At 50.7% G+C, this 8,795-nt stretch overlaps 1 pseudogene; it reads right to left on the bottom strand.

Moving 5' to 3' along the window:
- Positions 1-741: 741 nt before the first annotated feature.
- Positions 742-3,876, bottom strand: LOC135537340 (neogenin-like; annotated as a pseudogene).
- Positions 3,877-8,795: the final 4,919 nt, after the last annotated feature.

The raw sequence follows: 8,795 nt of genomic DNA, 5'->3' as shown, positions 1-8,795 counted from the left end.
GGTAGTATCCACATTCATGTACAAGAGTTTAGAAACATGTTTATTTACAATGGAAAAATAACAATGCATTATTTACCATTCATTTCTACTGGGCACCAAATAATCTGAAACAACCAAAACCAGCAAATGATCCAACAGATGTGTAGAGTCACAAGCTTGATGTAGTCATTGCATTATATGAATATGGGGCCAAATACAACATTTTTACTACTTTAATACACACAAGTGAATTTGTCCCAATACTTTTAGACTCCCTAAAAATGTGGGGACTGTGTACAAAATGTTGGAAAGTGTCATTTCGAAACAGTTCACCTGACATGGATGGAAAAACTCTCAAATTAAAGCTGACAGTCTGCACTTGAACTTCATAGCCATTGATTTTAAATCCAAAGTTTTGGAGTATAGAGTCCAAAATGCCTCATCTGTCCTAATAATTACAGCGGGCACTGTATGTGGGACAAGTAGGAAATGTAGCCCAGCTCTATGCCTCTGCAAGGACAAGCAGGAGATGTAGCCCAGCTCTATGCCTCTGTAAAATGGATTTAAATCCCATAACAGTTGACCCGGGTGAATCTCATTGACTCTGTGGTTGTATCGTTTTATAGCAGGACCTGATCCTAGGCCTTTCCCTCAGAGTGCTGCTGTCTACATAAAACATGCACTGACCACACTGACACAGATTGATGGATGGCTGTACAGAGTCAGACTCCACCAGATACCATGAAGCCACACACACACACACACACACACAGACATGCACGCTCTCTTGAGGTTGATTATTTTGATGCGGCAGTGTGACCTGATGGGTCAGGAGATTTCCCATGATGATAGTGTCTGGTCAGTCCATGTGATCGAGTGGAGTGGGGGATAGCTGTGGACACACACACACACACACACGGGCTGCAAACAATGTCAAGTCATCTGACGCCATCGTTTATTCAGTGTCCCATCGCATCACAGTGTTAACATTGAAATGCCTAAAGACACTGACATATCATGCATGTGTCATTGGATCACAGCGGCAATTCTAAAGGATAAAACCATCACGGAATGATACTCTTTTCAGCAATATAGATTAGAAAGCAGCCTTTGACCGACACCAGGTAGAACAGACACTAGGTAGAACAGACGCCGGGTAGAACAGACGCCGGGTAGAACAGACGCCAGGTAGAACAGACGCCAGGTAGAACAGACGCTAGGTAGAACAGACACTAGGTAGAACAGACACTAGGTAGAACAGACACCAGGAAATGTTCCACAGGAATGATGGGTAGATGTAGAACAGACGCCCGGGTAGAACAGACGCCGGGTAGAACAGAGCGCCGGGTAACAGAATTCTGCTCTGGAGTACAGTGGATAGACGCCAGGTACACCCAGGGGTCCTAGACCTAGGTGAGAGGCTAGGGTAGAACAGGCGCCAGGGAAGAACAGACGCCAGGTAGAACAGACGCCTGAGGCTAAAACCAGGTAGAACAGACACTAGGTAGAACAGACACTAGTAGAACAGACACTGAGGACACTAGGCAACAGGGTGTCTTCTGTGATAAAACCCACATGGAATGATGGCCAGGTACCAATCTTTTTCGGTTACTGTAGGGGGTCCTAGACACATTGGATAGGCCAGGTAGCCCCAGGGGTCCTAGTACCCCTGTGGATTGGACAGGTAGCCCCTGAGGATAGGCCAGGAACACCCAGGGTCCTAGTACCCCCTGTGGATTGGACAGGTAGCCCCAGGGGTCCATGTACCCCCTGAGGCTTGGGCAGGTGTCCTAGCCCCTGTGGATAGGGCCAGGTAGCCCCAGGGGTCCTAGCCCCCCTTGGATAGGACAGGTAGCCCCAGGGGTCCTAGTACCCTGTGGATTGGACAGGTAGCCCCTGTGGATAGGCCAGGTAACCCCAGGGGTCCTAGTACCCCCTGTGGATTGGACAGGTAGCCCCTGTGGATAGGCCAGGTAACTCCCAGGGTCCTAGTACCCCCTGTGGATTGGACAGGTAGCCCCTGTGGATAGGCCAGGTAGCCCCAGGGGATAAGGCCAGGTAACCCCTGTGGTCCTAGGTACCCCCTGTGGATAGGCCAGGTAGCCCCTGTGGATAGGCTGGTAACCCCAGGGGTCTAGTACCCCCTGTAAATAGGCAGGCAGTCCTGGTTGGAAACACTGCAGTAGAGTTGTTTTTCTGCCGCCCAACGGTCGTCCGCTGTCCAACGAAGTCGAGCTCATTAGCTCCAAAGGTTATGATAACACATGCAGTCAGAGATCGATCATCAGAGTGACTTCACACCCACACCTGAGAAGGCTACTCTGGCAGAGTCGAAGATGAAGGCCCTCTCCAGTCGTCCACACACCCCTCTCCAACATAACAGGGCTGAGGGAGAACATAATTGCATTCCTGCGCTCCTCCGCCTGCAATTGAATTTCGGGGCAAGACCCAGCTCAAACACCTAATAATCCCTGCTGCTCTGCTCGGCTCTCTCACCCAAATGAAACAAGGTCACATTGTACAGCCCTGCAGCTTGCAGAGCCCTCAGCGACATCACAACCAGACCCCCTTCATGTTTGAGACAGTGCAGCAACATATATTGAAAATATACTGAAAATAAGCACCAATACCAGTTGGACAACAGAGTTTCACAACAGAGGCCTTTTCTCAGTGCTGTGTTCTTAGGACCGGTAATGTGGTCAGCCTGGATCAATTAGTGCACACTTAATTTACACTGTATGCCAGTCCCCCTTCTCTTTCCTCTTCTTCAATCTCTTCGTCAACCATTACATACATCATTTATTGCTGCCTTTCAACTCCCTCTCTCCCTCCTCAGTCTTACCCAGAGAATGAAATAGAACCCAGTATTATATGTGTTCTGTGTATGGGTCCTACCTGCCACGGTGAGGCGGGCGGTGCGGCTGGCGATGGTTCCCAGGCTGTCGATGGTGGCCACACACTGGTACGTGCCCTCGTCGGGCTTGTTGTGCTTGGAGTGCACCACGCTAGAGATGAGCAGCGAGCCGTCAGGCAGAATACGCCGCCGTCCGTCGTCTGGCGCCAGGCTCAGGAAGGTTCCATCCTTCTTCCACTCCACACGGGCCTGGGGCGCAGTGGGCCCGAGGCAGGGTCCCGCTGTGCGCTGAGCAGTTGAGCAGTGCTGGGGCACCTCTCACAGCCAGTGTGTCCCACGGCTCCACCGAGAACCAGAAGGGGCTGAAGGGCCTCGCCGCCGTGCCTGGAGAGGAGAGGAAAGTGTGGTTGAAGTTAGTTCGCAGTAATTAAACAATGGCAGTACGTTCTTGTTGACTTGAACAGCCTCTAATCAACGTCAAATTCAGTACAAAATGTCTTCCTGCTCGTTCACGACAACCCACAGCCAAAACCAGCCCACAAGAATTCACTGGCAAGAGGCAAGGCAGAGACGAATCTTATCCCGTTCCCAAGTCCCCTCCCTACAAAAGTGCTTTAATGAGAAGGGAAAGGAAGGTGTTGGAAGGCTTTCTTCCAGCCATTTATCCCTGCGTAATGGTAAACCTCACTGACAACAATTGCTCTGCATTTGCCCTCATAAATAATTCAGACATTCACCCAGAGTCACACAGTGGTATTGTTTAGATAAATACCCACAATTATCAGTTCTGCAGGGTGAGAAACAGAATAATTAAAGGATTCTGAAACCGGTTTTAACGCATACGAACAGCATTAAAATAAGTGGCTGCATGTTCAATGTAGTTTAAATTATGCCGTTATGTTCCAAGGAGGTGACATCTCAGGAGAGGAGGAAAGGAGGAGAGTTACCAGGTCTGTGGCATGATCGCATTTACCTTCTGGGGGTAATTTCTCTATCTCAAAACGCCAGTTGTCCCGTCGCGTTCCCATGGAGAAGTTATACATGGAATTCATTAGAGGCAGTATGGCCGCTCAGTCCCCTGCACTGCAGCCAGGTAACCCTAAACTAAAAAAAATAGTTTCTTCTGTTGACTTGAGTTTATTTTTACAGGGACAGTGCACATTAAAGTAAAAGTGACTGTTTTAGCCAGCCGGATCATTTTCAACAGCAAGTCCCTGGGCAGGTTATTAAAAACTATTATTACAATAACAGCACAGACAAGGGGGAGGGTTTGGATAGGGTTTGGCCCAGCGTCGCCTGGGTTAGGGGAGGGTTTGGCCCTGCGTCGCACTAGCAACTCCTGTGGCAGGCCGGACACAATGCACGCTGACACGGTCGCCAGGTGTACATCATTTTTAACATAGGACAAGCAACACGAAGCTCGCAGGCCGAGCGAGCAACACGTAGCTCGCAGGCCGAGCGAGCAACACGTAGCTCGCAGGCCGAGCGAGCAACACGTCTTCGCCGCAGACCGAGCGAGCAACACGTAGCTCGCAGACCGAGCGAGCAACACGTAGCTCGCAGACCGAGCGAGCAACACGTAGCTCGCAGACCGAGCGAGCAACACGTAGCTCGCAGACCGAGCGAGCAACACGTAGCTCACCGCAGACCGAGCGAGCAACACGTAGCTCGCAGACCGAGCGAGCAACACGTAGCTGCGCAGACCGAGCGAGCAACACGTAGCTCCGCAGACCGTAGGCGCAGACACGAGCTCGTAGACCGAGCGAGCAACACGTAGCTCGCAGACCGAGCGAGCAACACGTAGCTCGCAGACCGAGCGAGCAACACGTAGCTCGCAGACCGAGCGAGAAACACGTAGCTCGCAGAGCAACGTAGGACAAGCAACCCAGAGAGCAATTTCCACACCTCACAAGCTACAGACAACAGATAAGATGAAACCCTCTTGCTCTCTCTTTTCCAGTAATTCTAAGTGTTAAGACAGAATCTCTTCGCGTAGAAAGGCCATTGGGGAGAAGCTATGGAAAGCAAAATAGTCAACTTCCTGAAAGGAGCTACACATGTTCCATCATAACATATATGGAGAAGTGGTCTTAAAAGCTCCTTAAACTGTAGCAAGAGGTTGATCGCACCACATCAATAGGTCTAACGGACCTGTGTGTCTATAATGGGCAGGCCTGTGACTGTGGCACAACAGCAGACTGTGTATTTATATGTTGGCTTGTGAGACAGATGGAGAGAGACCTGTGTGGAGCTACTGCATTGGGACTTGTCCTCTCCAGCAGGCCTCGAGCACCATCCACACGCTTAATCATCTCCGTCTTCAGCTGGGCTCTGGGGGTCCAAATCACACCGTTTGAGACAAAATGACCGCCTTTAGCAGTTTAGGAGCAGTGGAAGAGAGAGGGCTCTGAGGCTTATTCTAAGGGCGATGGTGTCAAATTGGCTGACCATATGCTTTAAAGCGCAGACACACAACATCCCTAGTCAGCAGAGCAAAGTGACTGGAGTGGGGCTGGACCACAAGCTGCCTCTCTTCCTTTGACACACTCATTCCAGGGTCATTCATCTCGTGGCCAACGCACTGCTGATGCAGAGGCTGGAGCAATACAGCAGCCACAAACCTCATCACTGCTCTGTGGCCAGCTCGCTACACAACATCGCCCTGCTCTGTGGCCAGCTCGCTACACAACATCGCACTGCTCTGTGGCCAGCTCGCTACACAACATCGCACTGCTCTGTGGCCAGCTCGCTACACAACATCGCCTGCTCTGTGGCCAGCTCGCTACACAACAGTGCCCTGGTGGCCAGCTCGCTACACAGGTGCCCTGCTCTGGGCCACCGCTACACAACATCGCCCTGCTCTGTGGCCAGCTCACTACACAACATCGCCCTGCTCTGTGGCTCGCTACACAACATCGCCCTGCTCTGTGGCCAGCTCCACAACATCGCCTGCTCTGTGGCCAGCTCGCTACACAACAGCGCCTGCTCTGTGGCCAGCTCGCTACACAACATCGCCCTGCTCTGTGGCCAGCTCGCTACACAACATCGCCCTGCTCTGTGGCCAGCTCGCTACACAACAGTGCCCTGCTCTGTGGCCAGCTTGCTACACAACATCGCCCTGCTCTGTGGCCAGCTCGCTACACAACAGCGCCCTGCTCTGTGGCCAGCTCGCTACAACAGCGTCCTGCTCTGTGGCTAGCTCGCTACACAATATCAATTCAAATTTATTTATATAGCCCTTCTTACATCAGCTGATATCTCAAAGTGCTGTACAGAAACACTGTGTAAAACCCCAAACAGCAAGCAATGCAGGTGTAGGAAGTCCGTAGCTAGGAAAAACTCCCTAGAAAGGCCAAAACCTAGGAAGAAACCTAGAGGAACCAGGCTATGTGAGGGTGGCCAGTCCTCTTCTGTCTGTGCCGGGTGGAGATTATAACAGAACATGGCCAAGATCTTCAAATGTTCATAAATTACCACCATGGTCAAATAATAATAATCACAGTAGTTGTTGAGGGTGCAGCAAGTCAGCACCTCAGGAGTAAATGTCAGTTGGCTTTTCACTGCCGATCATTGAGAGGATCTCTACCACTCCTGCTGTCTCTAGAGAGTTGAAAACAGCAGGTCTGGCAGCATGGTCTCTGTGGCTAGCGGCAGCGGTGGATGGAGAGCGGTGGATGAGCCCTGCTCTGTGGCTAGCCTGGCAGCGGTGGATGGAGAGCGGTGGATGCGCCCTGCTCTGTGGCTAGCCTGGCTGGATGGACCTGGCAGCGGTGGATGGAGAGCGGTGGATGCGCCCTGCTCTGTGGCTAGCCTGGCAGCGGTGGATGGAGCGGTGGATGCGCTAGCCTGGCAGCGGTGGATGGCGAGCGGTGGATGCGCCCTGCTCTGTGGCTAGCCTGGCAGCGGTGGATGGAGAGCGGTGGATGGATGGCGAGCGGTGGATGCGCCCTGCTCTGTGGCTAGCCTGGCAGCGGTGGATGGAGAGCGGTGGATGGCGGAGCGGTGGATGGCGAAGGTGGATGCGCCCTGCTCTGTGGCTAGCCTGGCAGCGGTGGATGGACGCGTAGGCATATCAGTGGATCACGTGGCTGGCTTAAAGCGAGGTAAGTCCAGGTGATGAAAATAGTCTTCGTAGTAGCATCTGCACCGAGCTGATATTTGCAGGCCAGCTTATCACAGAGTGTGAAGACACTGTGAGCGCTTCACTATAAACAAAATACATAAACCAGGTTTGGAAACATCAGAGGAATTCCATCAGCTCCCCCCATTATAAACCCCCCAGTATAAACATCATGAATCTTCTTGTAAACCAACAGGAGATACAATGTGTGTATGTTCAGTGCTATTAGCCACAGTGCTCAGGGTGAACAACATTTTACAACTGTCTACAGTACACCCTCACTGAGACCCATAGGGATTACAACACAGCACAAAGCCATGAGACGGAATAGACTTGAGCCGTAAGCATTTTTTCAACCAACTTTAAAGATCCTATTTACAGTGCAGCCGGAATTTCAGTGTTTTTGGTTATCATTAAAGGTTAATGAGCAAATGTTTGAGAAACAACATTACAAATCCAAACACAGTAGATAAAAAGATGAAACAAGGCCAATTCTATCTCCCAATGAATAGCAAGAGCAGACAACAGCAGTTTCACATTTTGAAAGGGCAACAAATTTGGAGTGGATTAATGTTTTAGTGATAATATATACACCTTATTTGTCCAACAAAACTGTGTGAGAGCTGTTAAGAAGTCTACAGCCAGAGGACAAGTGGTTAGAAGCAGTTGGATGTAGGAGAGGGGACGACCCTGTGGGGTTAAGGAGAGAAAGAAGAGACTCGAGGACAAGATCATCTCAGCCAGGGAGAGAGTGGTTAAGAAGCAGTTGGATTTAGGAGAGGAGGGACAAATTCCTGTGAGAGGGGAGGACAACCATCTGCCAGGGAGAGAGTGGTTAAGGAGATGAAGAAGAAGTGGGGTTAAGGAGAGAAAGAAGAGACTCGAGGACAAGATCATCTCAGCCAGGGAGAGAGTGGTTAAGAAGCAGTTGGATGTAGGAGAGGGGAGGACGACCCTGTGGGGTTAAGGAGAGAAAGAAGAGACTCGAGGACAAGATCATCTCAGCCAGGGAGAGAGTGGTTAAGAAGCAGTTGGATGTGTAGGAGAGGGACTCGAGGACAAGATCATCCTGTGAAGCAGGGATGTAGGAGAGGACGAAAGAAGAAAGACTCGAGGACAAGATCATCTCAGCCAGGGACAGAGTCAGTTGGATGTAAGAGAGGGGAGGACCTGGCTGAGATGCTCTACCAACAACGAGGCCAGCAAACTACATTTGAAACTACACAAAAGGCACCTCTACCATCAAAACTTCTACAAGAGGAAAGTCTCAATCTTTGACAACCGGAGGCAAACTTAACTTTGGCTTTCATAACTGCATCCCAAAGGAATACCTGGGAAAAGAGAAGAGAGTTGCACACTACTGAACTTGTCGTTGCCAAAAAGATGCAACACCTTCCTCATCTGAGTTGCAAACAAAGTCAGAGAATGTGTTTCTTCCAGTGAAGAGAGTTGTGTTATTTTAATCCACAGATATCTTGATATCTGCAGGGCCACAGACTATTCCTCCATTGTTTACTTGAGAACACAGAGAGAAGCTAGTGAACAACAAACGTATATACTCTTCCAATGCCTATGGACTACAACCAATCGTTATGCCAGGCTTCATTGGGCCCTGAAATCGTTCTGTGCTGAAATAGTTTCATTTCACACAGCTGTGGAGTTACAGGGGGAGGAGGTTATGGGCAGGGACGGGAGGAGTGTTATGGGCAGGGATGGGAGGAGTGTTAGGGCAGGGACGGGAGGAGTGTTATGGAAGGGACGGGAGGGGAGTGTTATGGGCAGGGACGGGAGGGAGTGTTATGGGCAGGGACGGGAGGAGTGTTATGGGCAGGGATGGGAGGA

The sequence above is a fragment of the Oncorhynchus masou genome, unplaced genomic scaffold (assembly GCF_036934945.1).
Source record: "Oncorhynchus masou masou isolate Uvic2021 unplaced genomic scaffold, UVic_Omas_1.1 unplaced_scaffold_7526, whole genome shotgun sequence".
NCBI lineage: Eukaryota > Metazoa > Chordata > Actinopteri > Salmoniformes > Salmonidae > Oncorhynchus > Oncorhynchus masou.
The sequence above is the reverse complement of the archived record's forward strand: the minus strand, read 5'-3'. Positions and strand labels throughout refer to the sequence as shown.